The sequence below is a fragment of the Engystomops pustulosus genome, chromosome 11 (genome assembly GCF_040894005.1).
Source record: "Engystomops pustulosus chromosome 11, aEngPut4.maternal, whole genome shotgun sequence".
Taxonomy (NCBI): Eukaryota; Metazoa; Chordata; class Amphibia; order Anura; family Leptodactylidae; genus Engystomops; species Engystomops pustulosus.
In genome coordinates this window covers 90,151,993-90,179,892 of record NC_092421.1, presented here as the reverse complement: position 1 = coordinate 90,179,892, position 27,900 = coordinate 90,151,993, and the positions used below count along the sequence as shown (strand labels likewise).

Below are 27,900 nucleotides of genomic sequence, written 5' to 3'. Positions count from 1 at the left end.
GAAGGTAAAATGAGACATCTCGGGTGTCATATACATAAATCTATAGGTATATCTATAGGTATATAAATCTATAGGTCTATAGTCACTACAACATTACATGGTACGATATTACCGCGACGTGTGACAAGGAACAGCAAAGCTCCACAGCACCAATCCCAACATGTGGAGAATAACTCCGCCCCTAAAGAAGGTGGAGACATGCAAATCCCAACATGCGGAGAATAACTCTGCCCCTAAAGAAGGTGGAAACATGCAAATCCCAACATGCTGAGAATAACTCCGCCCCTAAAGAAGGTGGAGACATGCAAATCCCAACATGCGGATAACTCCGCCCCTAATGAAGGTGGAGACATGCAAATCCCAACATGCGGAGAATAACTCCACCCCTAAAGAAGGTGGAGACATGCAAATCCCATCCCCCATGGTCCCTCAGGTGACTTCAAGTCACAGCCGCAAACCACAGGGAGGGGAAAGTCAGCACATCCATGGGCGAATAAGAAGCAGAATAAAGTCTCCATAAGTGTATACATGACCTGGAGGTGGGGCAGATGTTAACCAAGCTGAGATACCCCCCTGTGGCGAGATCCCGGCCCCGGAGGTGGGGCAGACATGATGTAACGTGCACCCATTGGTGGAGATATGGACTGATAGGAGGAGTTCAATAAGCCCAGGATGTATACGGAGCACGATCTCACCAGGGCCACGGTGCCAGAATGATTTTTATGATGAAAGAGTAATAATTACCATTTGTGTTTATAGATAGTTTATAGATATGTATTTCCAGGGTTTTGATCGGGCTAGAGGGTAACATAGTCTATTCTGGAGAACCACCACTCAGGTTCTGTAATAGGCCTGTTATTCATATCTATTTTTAGGTCCATTTTTCTGAATAAAGTATTGATCTCATTGGACCTGAATACTCTTGATTCTTTTTTGGTTTTATATTTCTATGTAAAGAGTTGGTCATATGGATTTATAGAAGGGACACTTGTCTATATAATATGTGTCTGTAATATTGGTTGGGTAACTCCCCAAGTTATTGTAGCGTTCCTGATAATCCGATCCTGAGCCCTCAACCATGGCTCCCGCTAGTAAGCGAGCCCCCAAATAATACTCCTATACTGTGCCGGGTAGTAACCATTATATAATACTCCTATACTGTGCCGGGCAGTGACCATTATATAATACTCCTATACTGTTCCCGGTAGTGACCATTGTATAATACTCCTATACTGTGCCGGGTAGTGACCATTGTATAATACTCCTATACTGTGCCAGGTACTGACCATTGTATAATACTCCTATACTGTGCCGGGCAGTGACCATTATATAATACTCCTATACTGTTCCCGGTAGTGACCATTGTATAATACTCCTATACTGTTCCCGGTAGTGACCATTGTATAATACTCCTATACTGTGCCGGGCACTAACCATTGTATAATACTCCTATACTGTGCCGGGCACTAACCATTGTATAATACTCCTATACTGTGCCGGGTAGTGACCATTGTATAATACTCCTATACTGTGCCGGGTAGTGACCATTGTATAATACTCCTATACTGTGCCGGGCAGTGACCATTGTATAATACTCCTATACTGTGCCGGGCACTAACCATTGTATAATACTCCTATACTGTGCCGGGTAGTGACCATTGTATAATACTCCTATACTGTGTCGGGTAGTGACCATTGTATAATACTCCTATACTGTGCCGGGTGGTGACCATTGTATAATACTCCTATACTGTGCCGGGTAGTGACCATTGTATAATACTCCTATACTGTGCCGGGTAGTGACCATTGTATAATACTCCTATACTGTGCCACGTAGTGACCATTGTATAATACTCCTATACTGTGCCGGGTAGTGACCATTGTATAATACTCCTATACTGTGCCTGGTAGTGACCATTGTATAATACTCCTATACTGTGCCGGGTAGTGACCATTGTATAATACTCCTATACTGTGCCGGGTAGTGACCATTGTATAATACTCCTATACTGTGCTGGGCACTAACCATTGTATAATACTCCTATACTGTGCCGGGTAGTGACCATTGTATAATACTCCTATACTGTGCTGGGTAGTGACCATTGTATAATACTCCTATACTGTGCCGGGTAGTAACCATTGTATAATACTCCTATACTGTGCCGGGTAGTGACCATTGTATAATACTCCTATACTGTGCCGGGCAGTAACCATTGTATAATACTCCTATACTGTGCCGGGTAGTGACCATTGTATAATACTCCTATACTGTGCCGGGCAGTAACCATTGTATAATACTCCTATACTGTGCCGGGTAGTGACCATTGTATAATACTCCTATACTGTGCCGGGTGGTGACCATTGTATAATACTCCTATACAGTGCCGGGTAGTGACCATTGTATAATACTCCTATACTGTGCCGGGTAGTGACCATTGTATAATACTCCTATACTGTGCCGGGTAGTAACCATTATATAATACTCCTATACTGTGCCGGGCAGTGACCATTATATAATACTCCTATACTGTGCCAGGCAGTGACCATTATATAATACTCCTATACTTTGCCGGGTAGTGACCATTGTATAATAATCCTATACTGTGCCGGGCAGTGACCATTATATAATACTCCTATACAGTGCCGGGTAGTGACCATTGTATAATACTCCTATACTGTGCCGGGTAGTAACCATTGTATAATACTCCTATACTGTGCCGGGTAGTGACCATTGTATAATACTCCTATACTGTGCCGGGTAGTGACCATTGTATAATACTCCTATACTGTGCCACGTAGTGACCATTGTATAATACTCCTATACTGTGCCGGGTAGTGACCATTGTATAATACTCCTATACTGTGCCTGGTAGTGACCATTGTATAATACTCCTATACTGTGCCGGGTAGTGACCATTGTATAATACTCCTATACTGTGCCAGGTACTGACCATTGTATAATACTCCTATACTGTGCCGGGTAGTGACCATTGTATAATACTCCTATACTGTGCCGGGTAGTAACCATTGTATAATACTCCTATACTGTGCCGGGTAGTGACCATTGTATAATACTCCTATACTGTGCCGGGCAGTAACCATTGTATAATACTCCTATACTGTGCCGGGTAGTGACCATTGTATAATACTCCTATACTGTGCCGGGCAGTAACCATTGTATAATACTCCTATACTGTGCCGGGTAGTGACCATTGTATAATACTCCTATACTGTGCCGGGTGGTGACCATTGTATAATACTCCTATACAGTGCCGGGTAGTGACCATTGTATAATACTCCTATACTGTGCCGGGTAGTGACCATTGTATAATACTCCTATACTGTGCCGGGTAGTAACCATTATATAATACTCCTATACTGTGCCGGGCAGTGACCATTATATAATACTCCTATACTGTGCCAGGCAGTGACCATTATATAATACTCCTATACTTTGCCGGGTAGTGACCATTGTATAATAATCCTATACTGTGCCGGGCAGTGACCATTATATAATACTCCTATACAGTGCCGGGTAGTGACCATTGTATAATACTCCTATACTGTGCCGGGTAGTAACCATTGTATAATACTCCTATACTGTGCCGGGTAGTGACCATTGTATAATACTCCTATACTGTGCCGGGTAGTGACCATTGTATAATACTCCTATACTGTGCCGGGTAGTGACCATTGTATAATACTCCTATACTGTGCCGGGTAGTAACCATTATATAATACTCCTATACTGTGCCGGGTAGTGACCATTGTATAATACTCCTATACTGTGCCTGGTAGTGACCATTGTATAATACTCCTATACTGTGCCGGGTAGTGACCATTGTATAATACTCCTATACTGTGCCTGGTAGTGACCATTGTATAATACTCCTATACTGTGCTGGGTAGTGACCATTGTATAATACTCCTATACTGTGCCGGGTAGTAACCATTGTATAATACTCCTATACTGTGCCGGGTAGTGACCATTGTATAATACTCCTATACTGTGCCGGGCAGTAACCATTGTATAATACTCCTATACTGTGCCGGGTAGTGACCATTGTATAATACTCCTATACTGTGCCGGGCAGTAACCATTGTATAATACTCCTATACTGTGCCGGGTAGTGACCATTGTATAATACTCCTATACTGTGCCGGGCAGTAACCATTGTATAATACTCAAATACTGTGCCGGGTAGTGACCATTGTATAATACTCCTATACTGTGCCGGGTAGTGACCATTGTATAATACTCCTATACTGTGCCGGGCACTAACCATTGCATAATACTCCTATACTGTGCCGGGTAGTGACCATTGTATAATACTCCTATACTGTGCCGGGTAGTGACCATTGTATAATACTCCTATACTGTGCTGGGCAGTGACCATTGTATAATACTCCTATACTGTGCCGGGTAGTAACTATTGTATAATACTCCTATACTGTGCCGGGTAGTGACCATTGTATAATACTCCTATACTGTGCCGGGTGGTGACCATTGTATAATACTCCTATACTGTGCCGGGTAGTGACCATTGTATAATACTCCTATACTGTGCCGGGTGGTGACCATTGTATAATACTCCTATACTGTGCCGGGTAGTGACCATTGTATAATACTCCTATACTGTGCCGGGTGGTGACTATTGTATAATACTCCTATACTGTGCCGGGTAGTGACCATTGTATAATACTCCTATACTGTGCCGGGTAGTGACCATTGTATAATACTCCTATACTGTGCCGGGTAGTGACAATTGTATAATACTCCTATACTGTGCCGGGTAGTGACCATTGTATAATACTCCTATACTGTGCCAGGTACTGACCATTGTATAATACTCCTATACTGTGCCGGGTAGTGACCATTGTATAATACTCCTATACTGTGCCGGGTAGTAACCATTATATAATACTCCTATACTGTGCCGGGCAGAGACCATTATATAATACTCCTATACTGTGCCGGGCAGTGACCATTATATAATACTCCTATACTGTGCCGGGTAGTGACCATTGTATAATAATCCTATACTGTGCCGGGCAGTGACCATTATATAATACTCCTATACTGTGCCGGGTAGTGACCATTGTATAATACTCCTATACTGTGCCGGGTAGTGACCATTATATAATACTCCTATACTGTGCCGGGCAGTGACCATTATATAATACTCCTATACTGTGCCGGGCAGTGACCATTATATAATACTCCTATACTGTGCCGGGTGGTGACCATTGTATAATACTCCTATACTGTGCCGCGTAGTGACCATTGTATAATACTCCTATACTGTGCCGGGTAGTGACCATTGTATAATACTCCTATACTGTGCCTGGTAGTGATCATTGTATAATACTCCTATACTGTGCTGGGTAGTAACCATTGTATAATACTCCTAGACTGTGCCGGGCAGTGACCATTATATAATACTCCTATACTGTGCCGGGCAGTGACCATTGTATAAAACTCCTATACTGTGCCACGTTGTGACCATTGTATAATACTCCTATAGTGTGCCGGGCAGTAACCATTGAATAATACTCCTATACTGTGACGGGTACTGACTATTGTATAATACTCCTATACTGTGCCGGGCAGTGACCATTGTATAATACTCCTATACTGTGCCGGGTGGTGACCATTGTATAATACTCCTATACTGTGCCGGGTAGTGACCATTGTATAATACTCCTATACTGTGCCGGGTAGTGACCATTGTATAATACTCATATACTGTGCCGGGTAGTGACCATTGTATAATACTCCTATACTGTGCTGGGCAGTGACCATTGCATAATACTCCTATACTGTGCCGTGTAGTGACCATTATATAATACTCCTATACTGTGCCGGGTAGTGACCATTGTATAATACTCCTATACTGTGCCGGGCAGTGACCATTGTATAATACTCCTATACTGTGCCGGGTAGTGACCATTGTATAATACTCCTATACTGTGCCGGGCAGTGACCATTGTATAATACTCCTATACTGTGCCGGGCACTAACCATTGTATAATACTCCTATACTGTGCCGGGTAGTGACCATTGTATAATACTCCTATACTGTGCCGGGTAGTGACCAGTGTATAATACTCCTATACTGTGCCGGGTAGTAACCATTGTATAATACTCCTATACTGTGCCGGGTAGTGACCATTGTATAATACTCCTATACTGTGCCGGGTAGTGACCATTGTATAATACTCCTATACTGTGCCGGGTAGTGACCATTGTATAATACTCCTATACTGTGCCGGGCAGTAACCATTGTATAATACTCCTATACTGTGCCGGGTAGTGACCATTGTATAATACTCCTATACTGTGCTGGGTAGTGACCATTGTATAATACTCCTATACTGTGCCGGGTAGTAACCATTATATAATACTCCTATACTGTGCCGGGCAGTGACCATTATATAATACTCCTATACTGTGCCGGGCAGTGACCATTATATAATACTCCTATACTGTGCCGGGTGGTGACCATTGTATAATACTCCTATACTGTGCCGCGTAGTGACCATTGTATAATACTCCTATACTGTGCCACGTTGTGAACATTGTATAATACTCCTATACTGTGCCAGGCAGTAACCATTGAATAATACTCCTATACTGTGCCGGGTAGTGACCATTATATAATACTCCTATACTGTGCCGGGCAGTGACCATTGTATAAAACTCCTATACTGTGCCACATTGTGACCATTGTATAATACTCCTATACTGTGCCGGGCAGTAACCATTGAATAATACTCCTATACTGTGACGGGTACTGACTATTGTATAATACTCCTATACTGTGCCGGGCAGTGACCATTGTATAATACTCCTATACTGTGCCGGGTAGTGACTATTGTATAATACTCCTATACTGTGCCGGGTAGTGACCATTGTATAATACTCCTATACTGTGCCGGGTAGTGACCATTGTATAATACTCCTATACTGTGCTGGGCAGTGACCATTGCATAATACTCCTATACTGTGCCGGGTAGTGACCATTGTATAATACTCCTATACTGTGCTGGGCAGTGACCATTGCATAATACTCCTATACTGTGCCGGGTAGTGACCATTGTATAATACTCCTATACTGTGCCGGGTAGTGACCATTGTATAATACTCCTATACTGTGCCGGGAAGTGACCATTGTATAATACTCCTATACTGTGCCGGGTAGTGACCATTGTATAATACTCCTATACTGTGCCGGGTAGTGACCATTGTATAATACTCCTATACTGTGCCGGGTAGTGACCATTGTATAATACTCCTATACTGTGCTGGGCACTAACCATTGTATAATACTCCTATACTGTGCCGGGTAGTGACCATTGTATAATACTCCTATACTGTGCCGGGTAGTGACCATTGTATAATACTCCTATACTGTGCCGGGTAGTGACCATTGTATAATACTCCTATACTGTGTAGGGTAGTAACTATTGTATAATACTCCTATACTGTGCCGGGCAGTGACCATTATATAATACTCCTATACTGTGCCGGGCAGTGACCATTATATAATACTCCTATACTGTGCCGGGTGGTGACCATTGTATAATACTCCTATACTGTGCCGCGTAGTGACCATTGTATAATACTCCTATACTGTGCCGGGTGGTGACCATTGTATAATACTCCTATACTGTGCCGCGTAGTGACCATTGTATAATACTCCTATACTGTGCCGGGTGGTGACCATTGTATAATACTACTATACTGTGCCGGGTAGTGACCATTGTATAATACTCCTATACTGTGCCGGGTAGTGACCATTGTATAATACTCCTATACTGTGCCGGGCAGTGACCATTGTATAATACTCCTATACTGTGCCAGGCAGTGACCATGGTATAATACTCCAATACTGTGCTGGGCAGTGACCATTATATAATACTCCTATACTGTGCCGGGCAGTGACCATTATATAATACTCCTATACTGTGCCTGGCAGTGACCATTGTATAAAACTCCTATACTGTGCCACGTTGTGACCATTGTATAATACTCCTATACTGTGCCGGGCAGTAACCATTGAATAATTCTCCTATACTGTGACGGGTACTGACTATTGTATAATACTCCTATACTGTGCCGGGCAGTAACCATTGAATAATACTCCTATACTGTGACGGGTACTGACTATTGTATAATACTCCTATACTGTGCCGGGCAGTGACCATTGTATAATACTCCTATACTGTGCCGGGTAGTGACTATTGTATAATACTCCTATACTGTGCCGGGTAGTGACCATTGTATAATACTCCTATACTGTGCCGGGTAGTGACCATTGTATAATACTCCTATACTGTGCTGGGCAGTGACCATTGCATAATACTCCTATACTGTGCCGGGTAGTGACCATTATATAATACTCCTATACTGTGCCGGATAGTGACCATTGTATAATACTCCTATACTGTGCCGGGTAGTGACCATTGTATAATACTCCTATACTGTGCCGGGAAGTGACCATTGTATAATACTCCTATACTGTGACGGGTACTGACTATTGTATAATACTCCTATACTGTGCCGTGTAGTGACCATTATATAATACTCCTATACTGTGCCGGGTAGTGACCATTGTATAATACTCCTATACTGTGCCGGGTAGTGACCATTGTATAATACTCCTATACTGTGCCGGGTGGTGACCATTGTATAATACTCCTATACTGTGCCGGGTGGTGACCATTGTATAATACTCCTATACTGTGCCGGGTAGTGACCATTGTATAATACTCCTATACTCTGCCGGGTAGTGACCATTGTATAATACTCCTATACTGTGCCGGGCACTAACCATTGTATAATACTCCTATACTGTGCCGGTAGTGACCATTGTATAATACTCCTATACTGTGCCGGGTAGTGACCATTGTATAATACTCCTATACTGTGCCGGGCACTAACCATTGTATAATACTCCTATACTGTGCCTGGTAGTGACCATTGCATAATACTCCTATACTGTGCCGGGTAGTGACCATTGTATAATACTCCTATACTGTGCCGGGTAGTGACAATTGTATAATACTCCTATACTGTGCCAGGTACTGACCATTGTATAATACTCCTATACTGTGCCGGGTAGTGACCATTGTATAATACTCCTATACTGTGCCGGGCAGTGACCATTATATAATACTCCTATACTGTGCCGGGTAGTGACCATTGTATAATACTCCTATACTGTGCCGGGTAGTAACCATTGTATAATACTCCTATACTGTGCCGGGCAGTGACCATTATATAATACTCCTATACTGTGCCGGGTGGTGACCATTGTATAATACTCCTATACTGTGCCGCGTAGTGACCATTGTATAATACTCCTATACTGTGCCACGTTGTGACCATTGTATAATACTCCTATACTGTGCCAGGCAGTAACCATTGAATAATACTCCTATACTGTGCCGGGTAGTGACCATTATATAATACTCCTATACTGTGCCGGGCAGTGACCATTGTATAAAACTCCTATACTGTGCCACATTGTGACCATTGTATAATACTCCTATACTGTGCCGGGCAGTAACCATTGAATAATACTCCTATACTGTGACGGGTACTGACTATTGTATAATACTCCTATACTGTGCCGGGCAGTGACCATTGTATAATACTCCTATACTGTGCCGGGTAGTGACTATTGTATAATACTCCTATACTGTGCCGGGTAGTGACCATTGTATAATACTCCTATACTGTGCCGGGTAGTGACCATTGTATAATACTCCTATACTGTGCTGGGCAGTGACCATTGCATAATACTCCTATACTGTGCCGGGTAGTGACCATTGTATAATACTCCTATACTGTGCTGGGCAGTGACCATTGCATAATACTCCTATACTGTGCCGGGTAGTGACCATTGTATAATACTCCTATACTGTGCCGGGAAGTGACCATTGTATAATACTCCTATACTGTGCCGGGTAGTGACCATTGTATAATACTCCTATACTGTGCCGGGTAGTGACCATTGTATAATACTCCTATACTGTGCCGGGTAGTGACCATTGTATAATACTCCTATACTGTGCTGGGCACTAACCATTGTATAATACTCCTATACTGTGCCGGGTAGTGACCATTGTATAATACTCCTATACTGTGCCGGGTAGTGACCATTGTATAATACTCCTATACTGTGCCGGGTAGTGACCATTGTATAATACTCCTATACTGTGTAGGGTAGTAACTATTGTATAATACTCCTATACTGTGCCGGGCAGTGACCATTATATAATACTCCTATACTGTGCCGGGCAGTGACCATTATATAATACTCCTATACTGTGCCGGGTGGTGACCATTGTATAATACTCCTATACTGTGCCGCGTAGTGACCATTGTATAATACTCCTATACTGTGCCGGGTGGTGACCATTGTATAATACTCCTATACTGTGCCGCGTAGTGACCATTGTATAATACTCCTATACTGTGCCGGGTGGTGACCATTGTATAATACTACTATACTGTGCCGGGTAGTGACCATTGTATAATACTCCTATACTGTGCCGGGTAGTGACCATTGTATAATACTCCTATACTGTGCCGGGCAGTGACCATTGTATAATACTCCTATACTGTGCCAGGCAGTGACCATGGTATAATACTCCTATACTGTGCTGGGCAGTGACCATTATATAATACTCCTATACTGTGCCGGGCAGTGACCATTATATAATACTCCTATACTGTGCCTGGCAGTGACCATTGTATAAAACTCCTATACTGTGCCACGTTGTGACCATTGTATAATACTCCTATACTGTGCCGGGCAGTAACCATTGAATAATTCTCCTATACTGTGACGGGTACTGACTATTGTATAATACTCCTATACTGTGCCGGGCAGTAACCATTGAATAATACTCCTATACTGTGACGGGTACTGACTATTGTATAATACTCCTATACTGTGCCGGGCAGTGACCATTGTATAATACTCCTATACTGTGCCGGGTAGTGACTATTGTATAATACTCCTATACTGTGCCGGGTAGTGACCATTGTATAATACTCCTATACTGTGCCGGGTAGTGACCATTGTATAATACTCCTATACTGTGCTGGGCAGTGACCATTGCATAATACTCCTATACTGTGCCGGGTAGTGACCATTATATAATACTCCTATACTGTGCCGGGTAGTGACCATTGTATAATACTCCTATACTGTGCCGGGTAGTGACCATTGTATAATACTCCTATACTGTGCCGGGAAGTGACCATTGTATAATACTCCTATACTGTGACGGGTACTGACTATTGTATAATACTCCTATACTGTGCCGGGCAGTAACCATTGAATAATACTCCTATACTGTGACGGGTACTGACTATTGTATAATACTCCTATACTGTGCCGGGCAGTGACCATTGTATAATACTCCTATACTGTGCCGGGTAGTGACTATTGTATAATACTCCTATACTGTGCCGGGTAGTGACCATTGTATAATACTCCTATACTGTGCCGGGTAGTGACCATTGTATAATACTCCTATACTGTGCTGGGCAGTGACCATTGCATAATACTCCTATACTGTGCCGGGTAGTGACCATTATATAATACTCCTATACTGTGCCGGGTAGTGACCATTGTATAATACTCCTATACTGTGCCGGATAGTGACCATTGTATAATACTCCTATACTGTGCCGGGAAGTGACCATTGTATAATACTCCTATACTGTGCCGGGTAGTGACCATTGTATAATACTACTATACTGTGCCGGGTAGTGACCATTGTATAATACTCCTATACTGTGCAGGGCAGTAACCATTGTATAATACTCCTATACTGTGCCGGGTAGTGACCATTGTATAATACTCCTATACTGTGCCACGTAGTGACCATTGTATAATACTCCTATACTGTGCCGGGTAGTGACCATTGTATAATACTCCTATACTGTGCCACGTAGTGACCATTGTATAATACTCCTATACTGTGCCGGGTAGTGACCATTGTATAATACTCCTATACAGTGCCGGGTAGTGACCATTGTATAATACTCCTATACTGTGCCGGGCAGTAACCATTGTATAATACTCCTATACTGTGCCGGGTAGTGACCATTGTATAATACTCCTATACTGTGCCGGGTGGTGACCATTGTATAATACTCCTATACTGTGCCGGGTAGTGACCATTGTATAATACTCCTATACTGTGCCAGGTACTAACCATTGTATAATAATCTTATACTGTGCCGGGTAGTGACCATTATATAATACTCCTATACTGTGCCGGGCAGTGACCATTATATAATACTCCTATACTGTGCCGGGCAGTGACCATTATATAATACTCCTATACTGTGCCGGGTAGTGACTATTGTATAATACTCCTATACTGTGCCGGGTAGTGACTATTGTATAATACTCCTATACTGTGCCAGGTACTGACCATTGTATAATACTCCTATACTGTGCCACGTAGTGACCATTGTATAATACTCCTATACCGTGCCGGGTAGTGACCATTGTATAATACTCCTATACCGTGCCGGGTAGTGACCATTGTATAATACTCCTATACCGTGCCGGGTAGTGACCATTGTATAATACTCCTATACTGTGCCAGGTAGTGACCATTGTATAATACTCCTATACTGTGCCAGGTAGTGACCATTGTATAATACTCCTATACTGTGCCAGGTAGTGACCATTGTATAATACTCCTATACTGTGCCGGGTGGTGACCATTGTATAATACTCCTATACTGTGCCGGGTAGTGACCATTGTATAATACTCCTATACTGTGCCAGGTACTAACCATTGTATAATAATCTTATACTGTGCCGGGTAGTGACCATTATATAATACTCCTATACTGTGCCGGGCAGTGACCATTATATAATACTCCTATACTGTGCCGGGCAGTGACCATTATATAATACTCCTATACTGTGCCGGGTAGTGACTATTGTATAATACTCCTATACTGTGCCGGGTAGTGACTATTGTATAATACTCCTATACTGTGCCAGGTACTGACCATTGTATAATACTCCTATACTGTGCCACGTAGTGACCATTGTATAATACTCCTATACCGTGCCGGGTAGTGACCATTGTATAATACTCCTATACCGTGCCGGGTAGTGACCATTGTATAATACTCCTATACCGTGCCGGGTAGTGACCATTGTATAATACTCCTATACTGTGCCGGGTAGTAACCATTGTATAATACTCCTATACTGTGCCGGGTAGTGACCATTGTATAATACTCCTATACTGTGCCGGGCAGTAACCATTGTATAATACTCCTATACTGTGCCGGGTAGTGACCATTGTATAATACTCCTATACTGTGCCGGGCAGTAACCATTGTATAATACTCCTATACTGTGCCGGGTAGTGACCATTGTATAATACTCCTATACTGTGCCGGGTGGTGACCATTGTATAATACTCCTATACAGTGCCGGGTAGTGACCATTGTATAATACTCCTATACTGTGCCGGGTAGTGACCATTGTATAATACTCCTATACTGTGCCGGGTAGTAACCATTATATAATACTCCTATACTGTGCCGGGCAGTGACCATTATATAATACTCCTATACTGTGCCAGGCAGTGACCATTATATAATACTCCTATACTTTGCCGGGTAGTGACCATTGTATAATAATCCTATACTGTGCCGGGCAGTGACCATTATATAATACTCCTATACTGTGCCGGGTAGTAACCATTGTATAATACTCCTATACTGTGCCGGGTAGTGACCATTGTATAATACTCCTATACTGTGCCGGGTAGTGGCCATTGTATAATACTCCTATACTGTGCCGGGTAGTGACCATTGTATAATACTCCTATACTGTGCCGGGTAGTAACCATTATATAATACTCCTATACTGTGCCGGGTAGTGACCATTGTATAATACTCCTATACTGTGCCTGGTAGTGACCATTGTATAATACTCCTATACTGTGCCGGGTAGTGACCATTGTATAATACTCCTATACTGTGCCTGGTAGTGACCATTGTATAATACTCCTATACTGTGCTGGGTAGTGACCATTGTATAATACTCCTATACTGTGCCGGGTAGTAACCATTGTATAATACTCCTATACTGTGCCGGGTAGTGACCATTGTATAATACTCCTATACTGTGCCGGGCAGTAACCATTGTATAATACTCCTATACTGTGCCGGGTAGTGACCATTGTATAATACTCCTATACTGTGCCGGGCAGTAACCATTGTATAATACTCCTATACTGTGCCGGGTAGTGACCATTGTATAATACTCCTATACTGTGCCGGGCAGTAACCATTGTATAATACTCAAATACTGTGCCGGGTAGTGACCATTGTATAATACTCCTATACTGTGCCGGGTAGTGACCATTGTATAATACTCCTATACTGTGCCGGGCACTAACCATTGCATAATACTCCTATACTGTGCCGGGTAGTGACCATTGTATAATACTCCTATACTGTGCCGGGTAGTGACCATTGTATAATACTCCTATACTGTGCTGGGCAGTGACCATTGTATAATACTCCTATACTGTGCCGGGTAGTAACTATTGTATAATACTCCTATACTGTGCCGGGTAGTGACCATTGTATAATACTCCTATACTGTGCCGGGTGGTGACCATTGTATAATACTCCTATACTGTGCCGGGTAGTGACCATTGTATAATACTCCTATACTGTGCCGGGTGGTGACCATTGTATAATACTCCTATACTGTGCCGGGTAGTGACCATTGTATAATACTCCTATACTGTGCCGGGTGGTGACTATTGTATAATACTCCTATACTGTGCCGGGTAGTGACCATTGTATAATACTCCTATACTGTGCCGGGTAGTGACCATTGTATAATACTCCTATACTGTGCCGGGTAGTGACAATTGTATAATACTCCTATACTGTGCCGGGTAGTGACCATTGTATAATACTCCTATACTGTGCCAGGTACTGACCATTGTATAATACTCCTATACTGTGCCGGGTAGTGACCATTGTATAATACTCCTATACTGTGCCGGGTAGTAACCATTATATAATACTCCTATACTGTGCCGGGCAGAGACCATTATATAATACTCCTATACTGTGCCGGGCAGTGACCATTATATAATACTCCTATACTGTGCCGGGTAGTGACCATTGTATAATAATCCTATACTGTGCCGGGCAGTGACCATTATATAATACTCCTATACTGTGCCGGGTAGTGACCATTGTATAATACTCCTATACTGTGCCGGGTAGTGACCATTATATAATACTCCTATACTGTGCCGGGCAGTGACCATTATATAATACTCCTATACTGTGCCGGGCAGTGACCATTATATAATACTCCTATACTGTGCCGGGTGGTGACCATTGTATAATACTCCTATACTGTGCCGCGTAGTGACCATTGTATAATACTCCTATACTGTGCCGGGTAGTGACCATTGTATAATACTCCTATACTGTGCCTGGTAGTGATCATTGTATAATACTCCTATACTGTGCTGGGTAGTAACCATTGTATAATACTCCTAGACTGTGCCGGGCAGTGACCATTATATAATACTCCTATACTGTGCCGGGCAGTGACCATTGTAAAAAACTCCTATACTGTGCCACGTTGTGACCATTGTATAATACTCCTATAGTGTGCCGGGCAGTAACCATTGAATAATACTCCTATACTGTGACGGGTACTGACTATTGTATAATACTCCTATACTGTGCCGGGCAGTGACCATTGTATAATACTCCTATACTGTGCCGGGTGGTGACCATTGTATAATACTCCTATACTGTGCCGGGTAGTGACCATTGTATAATACTCCTATACTGTGCCGGGTAGTGACCATTGTATAATACTCATATACTGTGCCGGGTAGTGACCATTGTATAATACTCCTATACTGTGCTGGGCAGTGACCATTGCATAATACTCCTATACTGTGCCGTGTAGTGACCATTATATAATACTCCTATACTGTGCCGGGTAGTGACCATTGTATAATACTCCTATACTGTGCCGGGCAGTGACCATTGTATAATACTCCTATACTGTGCCGGGTAGTGACCATTGTATAATACTCCTATACTGTGCCGGGCAGTGACCATTGTATAATACTCCTATACTGTGCCGGGCACTAACCATTGTATAATACTCCTATACTGTGCCGGGTAGTGACCATTGTATAATACTCCTATACTGTGCCGGGTAGTGACCAGTGTATAATACTCCTATACTGTGCCGGGTAGTAACCATTGTATAATACTCCTATACTGTGCCGGGTAGTGACCATTGTATAATACTCCTATACTGTGCCGGGTAGTGACCATTGTATAATACTCCTATACTGTGCCGGGTAGTGACCATTGTATAATACTCCTATACTGTGCCGGGCAGTAACCATTGTATAATACTCCTATACTGTGCCGGGTAGTGACCATTGTATAATACTCCTATACTGTGCTGGGTAGTGACCATTGTATAATACTCCTATACTGTGCCGGGTAGTAACCATTATATAATACTCCTATACTGTGCCGGGCAGTGACCATTATATAATACTCCTATACTGTGCCGGGCAGTGACCATTATATAATACTCCTATACTGTGCCGGGTGGTGACCATTGTATAATACTCCTATACTGTGCCGCGTAGTGACCATTGTATAATACTCCTATACTGTGCCACGTTGTGAACATTGTATAATACTCCTATACTGTGCCAGGCAGTAACCATTGAATAATACTCCTATACTGTGCCGGGTAGTGACCATTATATAATACTCCTATACTGTGCCGGGCAGTGACCATTGTATAAAACTCCTATACTGTGCCACATTGTGACCATTGTATAATACTCCTATACTGTGCCGGGCAGTAACCATTGAATAATACTCCTATACTGTGACGGGTACTGACTATTGTATAATACTCCTATACTGTGCCGGGCAGTGACCATTGTATAATACTCCTATACTGTGCCGGGTAGTGACTATTGTATAATACTCCTATACTGTGCCGGGTAGTGACCATTGTATAATACTCCTATACTGTGCCGGGTAGTGACCATTGTATAATACTCCTATACTGTGCTGGGCAGTGACCATTGCATAATACTCCTATACTGTGCCGGGTAGTGACCATTGTATAATACTCCTATACTGTGCTGGGCAGTGACCATTGCATAATACTCCTATACTGTGCCGGGTAGTGACCATTGTATAATACTCCTATACTGTGCCGGGTAGTGACCATTGTATAATACTCCTATACTGTGCCGGGAAGTGACCATTGTATAATACTCCTATACTGTGCCGGGTAGTGACCATTGTATAATACTCCTATACTGTGCCGGGTAGTGACCATTGTATAATACTCCTATACTGTGCCGGGTAGTGACCATTGTATAATACTCCTATACTGTGCTGGGCACTAACCATTGTATAATACTCCTATACTGTGCCGGGTAGTGACCATTGTATAATACTCCTATACTGTGCCGGGTAGTGACCATTGTATAATACTCCTATACTGTGCCGGGTAGTGACCATTGTATAATACTCCTATACTGTGTAGGGTAGTAACTATTGTATAATACTCCTATACTGTGCCGGGCAGTGACCATTATATAATACTCCTATACTGTGCCGGGCAGTGACCATTATATAATACTCCTATACTGTGCCGGGTGGTGACCATTGTATAATACTCCTATACTGTGCCGCGTAGTGACCATTGTATAATACTCCTATACTGTGCCGGGTGGTGACCATTGTATAATACTCCTATACTGTGCCGCGTAGTGACCATTGTATAATACTCCTATACTGTGCCGGGTGGTGACCATTGTATAATACTACTATACTGTGCCGGGTAGTGACCATTGTATAATACTCCTATACTGTGCCGGGTAGTGACCATTGTATAATACTCCTATACTGTGCCGGGCAGTGACCATTGTATAATACTCCTATACTGTGCCAGGCAGTGACCATGGTATAATACTCCAATACTGTGCTGGGCAGTGACCATTATATAATACTCCTATACTGTGCCGGGCAGTGACCATTATATAATACTCCTATACTGTGCCTGGCAGTGACCATTGTATAAAACTCCTATACTGTGCCACGTTGTGACCATTGTATAATACTCCTATACTGTGCCGGGCAGTAACCATTGAATAATTCTCCTATACTGTGACGGGTACTGACTATTGTATAATACTCCTATACTGTGCCGGGCAGTAACCATTGAATAATACTCCTATACTGTGACGGGTACTGACTATTGTATAATACTCCTATACTGTGCCGGGCAGTGACCATTGTATAATACTCCTATACTGTGCCGGGTAGTGACTATTGTATAATACTCCTATACTGTGCCGGGTAGTGACCATTGTATAATACTCCTATACTGTGCCGGGTAGTGACCATTGTATAATACTCCTATACTGTGCTGGGCAGTGACCATTGCATAATACTCCTATACTGTGCCGGGTAGTGACCATTATATAATACTCCTATACTGTGCCGGGTAGTGACCATTGTATAATACTCCTATACTGTGCCGGGTAGTGACCATTGTATAATACTCCTATACTGTGCCGGGAAGTGACCATTGTATAATACTCCTATACTGTGACGGGTACTGACTATTGTATAATACTCCTATACTGTGCCGTGTAGTGACCATTATATAATACTCCTATACTGTGCCGGGTAGTGACCATTGTATAATACTCCTATACTGTGCCGGGTAGTGACCATTGTATAATACTCCTATACTGTGCCGGGTGGTGACCATTGTATAATACTCCTATACTGTGCCGGGTGGTGACCATTGTATAATACTCCTATACTGTGCCGGGTAGTGACCATTGTATAATACTCCTATACTCTGCCGGGTAGTGACCATTGTATAATACTCCTATACTGTGCCGGGCACTAACCATTGTATAATACTCCTATACTGTGCCGGTAGTGACCATTGTATAATACTCCTATACTGTGCCGGGTAGTGACCATTGTATAATACTCCTATACTGTGCCGGGCACTAACCATTGTATAATACTCCTATACTGTGCCTGGTAGTGACCATTGCATAATACTCCTATACTGTGCCGGGTAGTGACCATTGTATAATACTCCTATACTGTGCCGGGTAGTGACAATTGTATAATACTCCTATACTGTGCCAGGTACTGACCATTGTATAATACTCCTATACTGTGCCGGGTAGTGACCATTGTATAATACTCCTATACTGTGCCGGGCAGTGACCATTATATAATACTCCTATACTGTGCCGGGTAGTGACCATTGTATAATACTCCTATACTGTGCCGGGTAGTAACCATTGTATAATACTCCTATACTGTGCCGGGTAGTGACCATTGTATAATACTCCTATACTGTGCCGGGTAGTGACCATTGTATAATACTCCTATACTGTGCCGGGTAGTGACCATTGTATAATACTCCTATACTGTGCCGGGCAGTAACCATTGTATAATACTCCTATACTGTGCCGGGTAGTGACCATTGTATAATTCTCCTATACTGTGCCGGGTAGTGACCATTGTATAATACTCCTATACTGTGCCGGGTAGTAACCATTATATAATACTCCTATACTGTGCCGGGCAGTGACCATTATATAATACTCCTATACTGTGCCGGGCAGTGACCATTATATAATACTCCTATACTGTGCCGGGTGGTGACCATTGTATAATACTCCTATACTGTGCCGCGTAGTGACCATTGTATAATACTCCTATACTGTGCCACGTTGTGACCATTGTATAATACTCCTATACTGTGCCAGGCAGTAACCATTGAATAATACTCCTATACTGTGCCGGGTAGTGACCATTATATAATACTCCTATACTGTGCCGGGCAGTGACCATTGTATAAAACTCCTATACTGTGCCACATTGTGACCATTGTATAATACTCCTATACTGTGCCGGGCAGTAACCATTGAATAATACTCCTATACTGTGACGGGTACTGACTATTGTATAATACTCCTATACTGTGCCGGGCAGTGACCATTGTATAATACTCCTATACTGTGCCGGGTAGTGACTATTGTATAATACTCCTATACTGTGCCGGGTAGTGACCATTGTATAATACTCCTATACTGTGCCGGGTAGTGACCATTGTATAATACTCCTATACTGTGCTGGGCAGTGACCATTGCATAATACTCCTATACTGTGCCGGGTAGTGACCATTGTATAATACTCCTATACTGTGCTGGGCAGTGACCATTGCATAATACTCCTATACTGTGCCGGGTAGTGACCATTGTATAATACTCCTATACTGTGCCGGGAAGTGACCATTGTATAATACTCCTATACTGTGCCGGGTAGTGACCATTGTATAATACTCCTATACTGTGCCGGGTAGTGACCATTGTATAATACTCCTATACTGTGCCGGGTAGTGACCATTGTATAATACTCCTATACTGTGCTGGGCACTAACCATTGTATAATACTCCTATACTGTGCCGGGTAGTGACCATTGTATAATACTCCTATACTGTGCCGGGTAGTGACCATTGTATAATACTCCTATACTGTGCCGGGTAGTGACCATTGTATAATACTCCTATACTGTGTAGGGTAGTAACTATTGTATAATACTCCTATACTGTGCCGGGCAGTGACCATTATATAATACTCCTATACTGTGCCGGGCAGTGACCATTATATAATACTCCTATACTGTGCCGGGTGGTGACCATTGTATAATACTCCTATACTGTGCCGCGTAGTGACCATTGTATAATACTCCTATACTGTGCCGGGTGGTGACCATTGTATAATACTCCTATACTGTGCCGCGTAGTGACCATTGTATAATACTCCTATACTGTGCCGGGTGGTGACCATTGTATAATACTACTATACTGTGCCGGGTAGTGACCATTGTATAATACTCCTATACTGTGCCGGGTAGTGACCATTGTATAATACTCCTATACTGTGCCGGGCAGTGACCATTGTATAATACTCCTATACTGTGCCAGGCAGTGACCATGGTATAATACTCCTATACTGTGCTGGGCAGTGACCATTATATAATACTCCTATACTGTGCCGGGCAGTGACCATTATATAATACTCCTATACTGTGCCTGGCAGTGACCATTGTATAAAACTCCTATACTGTGCCACGTTGTGACCATTGTATAATACTCCTATACTGTGCCGGGCAGTAACCATTGAATAATTCTCCTATACTGTGACGGGTACTGACTATTGTATAATACTCCTATACTGTGCCGGGCAGTAACCATTGAATAATACTCCTATACTGTGACGGGTACTGACTATTGTATAATACTCCTATACTGTGCCGGGCAGTGACCATTGTATAATACTCCTATACTGTGCCGGGTAGTGACTATTGTATAATACTCCTATACTGTGCCGGGTAGTGACCATTGTATAATACTCCTATACTGTGCCGGGTAGTGACCATTGTATAATACTCCTATACTGTGCTGGGCAGTGACCATTGCATAATACTCCTATACTGTGCCGGGTAGTGACCATTATATAATACTCCTATACTGTGCCGGGTAGTGACCATTGTATAATACTCCTATACTGTGCCGGGTAGTGACCATTGTATAATACTCCTATACTGTGCCGGGAAGTGACCATTGTATAATACTCCTATACTGTGACGGGTACTGACTATTGTATAATACTCCTATACTGTGCCGGGCAGTAACCATTGAATAATACTCCTATACTGTGACGGGTACTGACTATTGTATAATACTCCTATACTGTGCCGGGCAGTGACCATTGTATAATACTCCTATACTGTGCCGGGTAGTGACTATTGTATAATACTCCTATACTGTGCCGGGTAGTGACCATTGTATAATACTCCTATACTGTGCCGGGTAGTGACCATTGTATAATACTCCTATACTGTGCTGGGCAGTGACCATTGCATAATACTCCTATACTGTGCCGGGTAGTGACCATTATATAATACTCCTATACTGTGCCGGGTAGTGACCATTGTATAATACTCCTATACTGTGCCGGATAGTGACCATTGTATAATACTCCTATACTGTGCCGGGAAGTGACCATTGTATAATACTCCTATACTGTGCCGGGTAGTGACCATTGTATAATACTACTATACTGTGCCGGGTAGTGACCATTGTATAATACTCCTATACTGTGCAGGGCAGTAACCATTGTATAATACTCCTATACTGTGCCGGGTAGTGACCATTGTATAATACTCCTATACTGTGCCACGTAGTGACCATTGTATAATACTCCTATACTGTGCCGGGTAGTGACCATTGTATAATACTCCTATACTGTGCCACGTAGTGACCATTGTATAATACTCCTATACTGTGCCGGGTAGTGACCATTGTATAATACTCCTATACAGTGCCGGGTAGTGACCATTGTATAATACTCCTATACTGTGCCGGGCAGTAACCATTGTATAATACTCCTATACTGTGCCGGGTAGTGACCATTGTATAATACTCCTATACTGTGCCGGGTGGTGACCATTGTATAATACTCCTATACTGTGCCGGGTAGTGACCATTGTATAATACTCCTATACTGTGCCAGGTACTAACCATTGTATAATAATCTTATACTGTGCCGGGTAGTGACCATTATATAATACTCCTATACTGTGCCGGGCAGTGACCATTATATAATACTCCTATACTGTGCCGGGCAGTGACCATTATATAATACTCCTATACTGTGCCGGGTAGTGACTATTGTATAATACTCCTATACTGTGCCGGGTAGTGACTATTGTATAATACTCCTATACTGTGCCAGGTACTGACCATTGTATAATACTCCTATACTGTGCCACGTAGTGACCATTGTATAATACTCCTATACCGTGCCGGGTAGTGACCATTGTATAATACTCCTATACCGTGCCGGGTAGTGACCATTGTATAATACTCCTATACCGTGCCGGGTAGTGACCATTGTATAATACTCCTATACTGTGCCAGGTAGTGACCATTGTATAATACTCCTATACTGTGCCAGGTAGTGACCATTGTATAATACTCCTATACTGTGCCAGGTAGTGACCATTGTATAATACTCCTATACTGTGCCGGGTGGTGACCATTGTATAATACTCCTATACTGTGCCGGGTAGTGACCATTGTATAATACTCCTATACTGTGCCAGGTACTAACCATTGTATAATAATCTTATACTGTGCCGGGTAGTGACCATTATATAATACTCCTATACTGTGCCGGGCAGTGACCATTATATAATACTCCTATACTGTGCCGGGCAGTGACCATTATATAATACTCCTATACTGTGCCGGGTAGTGACTATTGTATAATACTCCTATACTGTGCCGGGTAGTGACTATTGTATAATACTCCTATACTGTGCCAGGTACTGACCATTGTATAATACTCCTATACTGTGCCACGTAGTGACCATTGTATAATACTCCTATACCGTGCCGGGTAGTGACCATTGTATAATACTCCTATACCGTGCCGGGTAGTGACCATTGTATAATACTCCTATACCGTGCCGGGTAGTGACCATTGTATAATACTCCTATACTGTGCCAGGTAGTGACCATTGTATAATACTCCTATACTGTGCCAGGTAGTGACCATTGTATAATACTCCTATACTGTGCCAGGTAGTGACCATTGTATAAAACTCCTATACTGTGCCGCGTAGTGACCATTGTATAATATTCCTATACTGTGCCGGGTAGTAACCATTGTATAATACTCCTATATTGTGCCGGGTAGTGACCATTGTATAATACTCCTATACTGTGCCAGGCAGTAACCATTGTACAATACTCCTATACTGTGCCGGGTAGTGACCATTGTATAATACTCCTATACTGTGCCGGGTACTGACTATTGTATAATACTCCTATACTGTGCCGGGCACTAACCATTGTATAATACTCCTATACTGTGCCACGTAGTGACCATTGTATAATACTCCGATACTGTGCCGGGTAGTGACCATTGTATAATACTCCTATACTGTGCCGCGTAGTGACCATTGTATAATACTCCTATACTGTGCGGGTAGTGACCATTGTATAATACTCCTATACTGTGCCGGGTAGTGACCATTGTATAATACTCCTATACTGTGCCACGTAGTGACCATTGTATAATACTCCTATACTGTGCCGGGTAGTGACCATTGTATAATACTCCTATACTGTGCCACATATTGACCATTGTATAATACTCCTATACTGTGCCATGTAGTGACCATTGTATAATACTCTTATACTGTGCCAGGTACTGACCATTGTATAATACTCCTATACTGTGCCAGGTACTGACTATTGTATAATACTCCTATACTGTGCCGGGCAGCAACCATTGTATAATATTCCTATACTGTGCCGGGTAGTGACCATTGTATAATACTACTATACTGTGCCGGGTAGTGACCATTGTATAATACTCCTATACTGTGCCAGGTAGTGACCATTGTATAATACTCCTATACTGTGCCGGGTAGTGACCATTGTATAATACTCCTATACTGTGCCTGGTAGTGACCATTGTATAATACTCCTATACTGTGCCGGGTAGTGACCATTGTATAATACTCCTATACTGTGCCTGGTAGTGACCATTGTATAATACTCCTATACTGTGCCGGGTAGTGACCATTGTATAATACTCCTATACTGTGCCGGGCAGTGACCATTGTATAATACTCCTATACTGTGCCGGGTAGTGACCATTGTATAATACTCCTATACTGTGCCACGTAGTGACCATTGTATAATACTCCTATACTGTGCCGGGTAGTGACCATTGTATAATACTCCTATACTGTGCCGGGTAGTGACCATTGTATAATACTCCTATACTGTGCCGGGTAATGACCATTGTATAATACTCCTATACTGTGCCGGGTAGTGACCATTGTATAATACTCCTATACTGTGCCGGGCAGTGACCATTGTATAATACTCCTATACTGTGCCGGGTAGTGACCATTATATAATACTCCTATACTGTGCCCCGTAGTGACCATTGTATAATACTCCTATACTGTGCCCCGTAGTGACCATTGTATAAAACTCCTATACTGTGCCACGTAGTGACCATTGTATAATACTCCTATACTGTGCCGGGTAGTGACCATTGTATAATACTCCTATACTGTGCCGGGTAGTGACCATTGTATAATACTCCTATACTGTGCCGGGTAGTGACCATTGTATAATACTCCTATACTGTGCCGGGCAGTAACCATTGTATAATACTCCTAAACTGTGCCGGGTAGTGACCATTGTATAATACTTCTATATTGTGCCGCGTAGTGACCATTGTATAATACTCCTATACTGTGCCGGGTAGTAACCATTGTATAATACTCCTATACTGTGCCGGGTAGTAACCAATGTATAATACTCCTATACTGTGCCGGGTAGTGACCATTGTATAATACTCCTATACTGTGCCATGTAGTGACCATTGTATAATACTCCTATACTGTGCCACGTAGTGACCATTGTATAATACTCCTATACTGTGCCACGTAGTGACCATTGTATAATACTCCTATACTGTGCCGGGTAGTGACCATTGTATAATACTCCTATACTGTGCCGGGTAGTGACCATTGTATAATACTCCTATACTGTGCCGGGTAGTGACCATTGTATAATACTCCTATACTGTGCCACGTAGTGACCATTGTATAATACTCCTATACTGTGCCTGGTAGTGACCATTGTATAATACTCCTATACTGTGCCGGGTAGTGACCATTGTATAATACTCCTATACTGTGCCGGGTAGTGACCATTGTATAATACTCCTATACTGTGCCGGGTGGTGACCATTGTATAATACTCCTATACTGTGCCGGGTAGTGACCATTGTATAATACTCCTATACTGTGCCGGGTAGTGACCATTGTATAATACTCCTATACTATGCCGGGTGGTGACCATTGTATAATACTCCTATACTGTGCCGGGTAGTGACCATTGTATAATACTCCTATACTGTGCCGGGTGGTGACCATTGTATAATACTCCTATACTGTGCCGGGTAGTGACCAATGTATAATACTCCTATACTGTGCCGGGTAGTGACCATTGTATAATACTCCTATACTGTGCTGGGTAGTAACTACTGTATAATACTCCTATACTGTGCCGGGTAGTGACCATTGTATAATACTCCTATACTGTGCCGCGTAGTGACCATTGTATAATACTCCTATACTGTGCCGGGTAGTGACCATTGTATAATACTCCTATACTGTGCCGGGTAGTGACCATTGTATAATACTCCTATACTGTGCCACGTAGTGACCATTGTATAATACTCCTATACTGTGCTGGGTAGTAACTACTGTATAATACTCCTATACTGTGCCGGGTAGTGACCATTGTATAATACTCCTATACTGTGCCGGGCAGTAACCATTGTATAATACTCCTAAACTGTGCCGGGTAGTGACCATTGTATAATACTTCTATACTGTGCCACGTACTGACCATTGTATAATACTCCTATACTGTGCCGGGTAGTAACCATTGTATAATACTCCTATACTGTGCCGGGTAGCGACCATTGTATAATACTCCTATACTGTGCCTGGTAGTGACCATTGTATAATACTCCTATACTGTGCCGGGTAGTGACCATTTTATAATACTCCTATACTGTGCCGGGTAGTGACCATTGTATAATACTCCTATACTGTGCCGGGTAGTAACCATTGTATAATACTCCTATACTGTGCCGGGTAGTGACCATTGTATAATACTCCTATACTGTGCCACGTAGTGACCATTGTATAATACTCCTATACTGTGCCACGTAGTAACCATTGTATAATACTCCTATACTGTGCCAGGTACTGACCATTGTATAATACTCCTATACTGTGCCAGGTACTGACTATTGTATAATACTCCTATACTGTGCCGGGCAGCAACCATTGTATAATATTCCTATACTGTGCCGGGTAGTGACCATTGTATAATACTACTATACTGTGCCGGGTAGTGACCATTGTATAATACTCCTATACTGTGCCGGGTAGTGACCATTGTATAATACTCCTATACTGTGCCGGGTAGTGACCATTGTATAATACTCCTATACTGTGCCGGGTAGTGACCATTGTATAATACTCCTATACTGTGCCGGGTAGTGACCATTGTATAATACTCCTATACTGTGCCATGTAGTGACCATTGTATAATACTCCTATACTGTGCCATGTAGTGACCATTGTATAATACTCCTATACTGTGCCGGGTAGTGACCATTGTATAATACTCCTATACTGTGCCATGTAGTGACCATTGTATAATACTCCTATACTGTGCCATGTAGTGACCATTGTATAATACTCCTATACTGTGCCGGGTAGTGACCATTGTATAATACTCCTATACTGTGCCATGTAGTGACCATTGTATAATACTCCTATACTGTGCCGGGTAGTGACCATTGTATAATACTCCTATACTGTGCCGGGTAGTGACCATTGTATAATACTCCTATACTGTGCCACGTAGTGACCATTGTATAATACTCCTATACTGTGCCGGGTAGTGACCATTGTATAATAGTCCTATACTGTGCTGGGTAGTGACCATTGTATAATACTCCTATACTGTGCCAGGTACTGACCATTGTATAATACTCCTATACTGTGCCGCGTAGTGACCATTGTGTAATACTCCTATACTGTGCCGGGTAGTAATTATTGTATAATACTCCTATACTGTGCCGGGCAGTAACTATTGTATAATACT

The 27,900-nt window shown here is 42.5% G+C and overlaps 1 protein-coding gene across 4 annotated transcripts in view; it reads right to left on the bottom strand.

Moving 5' to 3' along the window:
- Nucleotides 1-27,900, bottom strand: part of PIANP (PILR alpha associated neural protein) — a 161,319-nt gene that overhangs the window by 115,242 nt on the left and 18,177 nt on the right. The gene's annotated exons all lie outside the window — the stretch shown is intronic.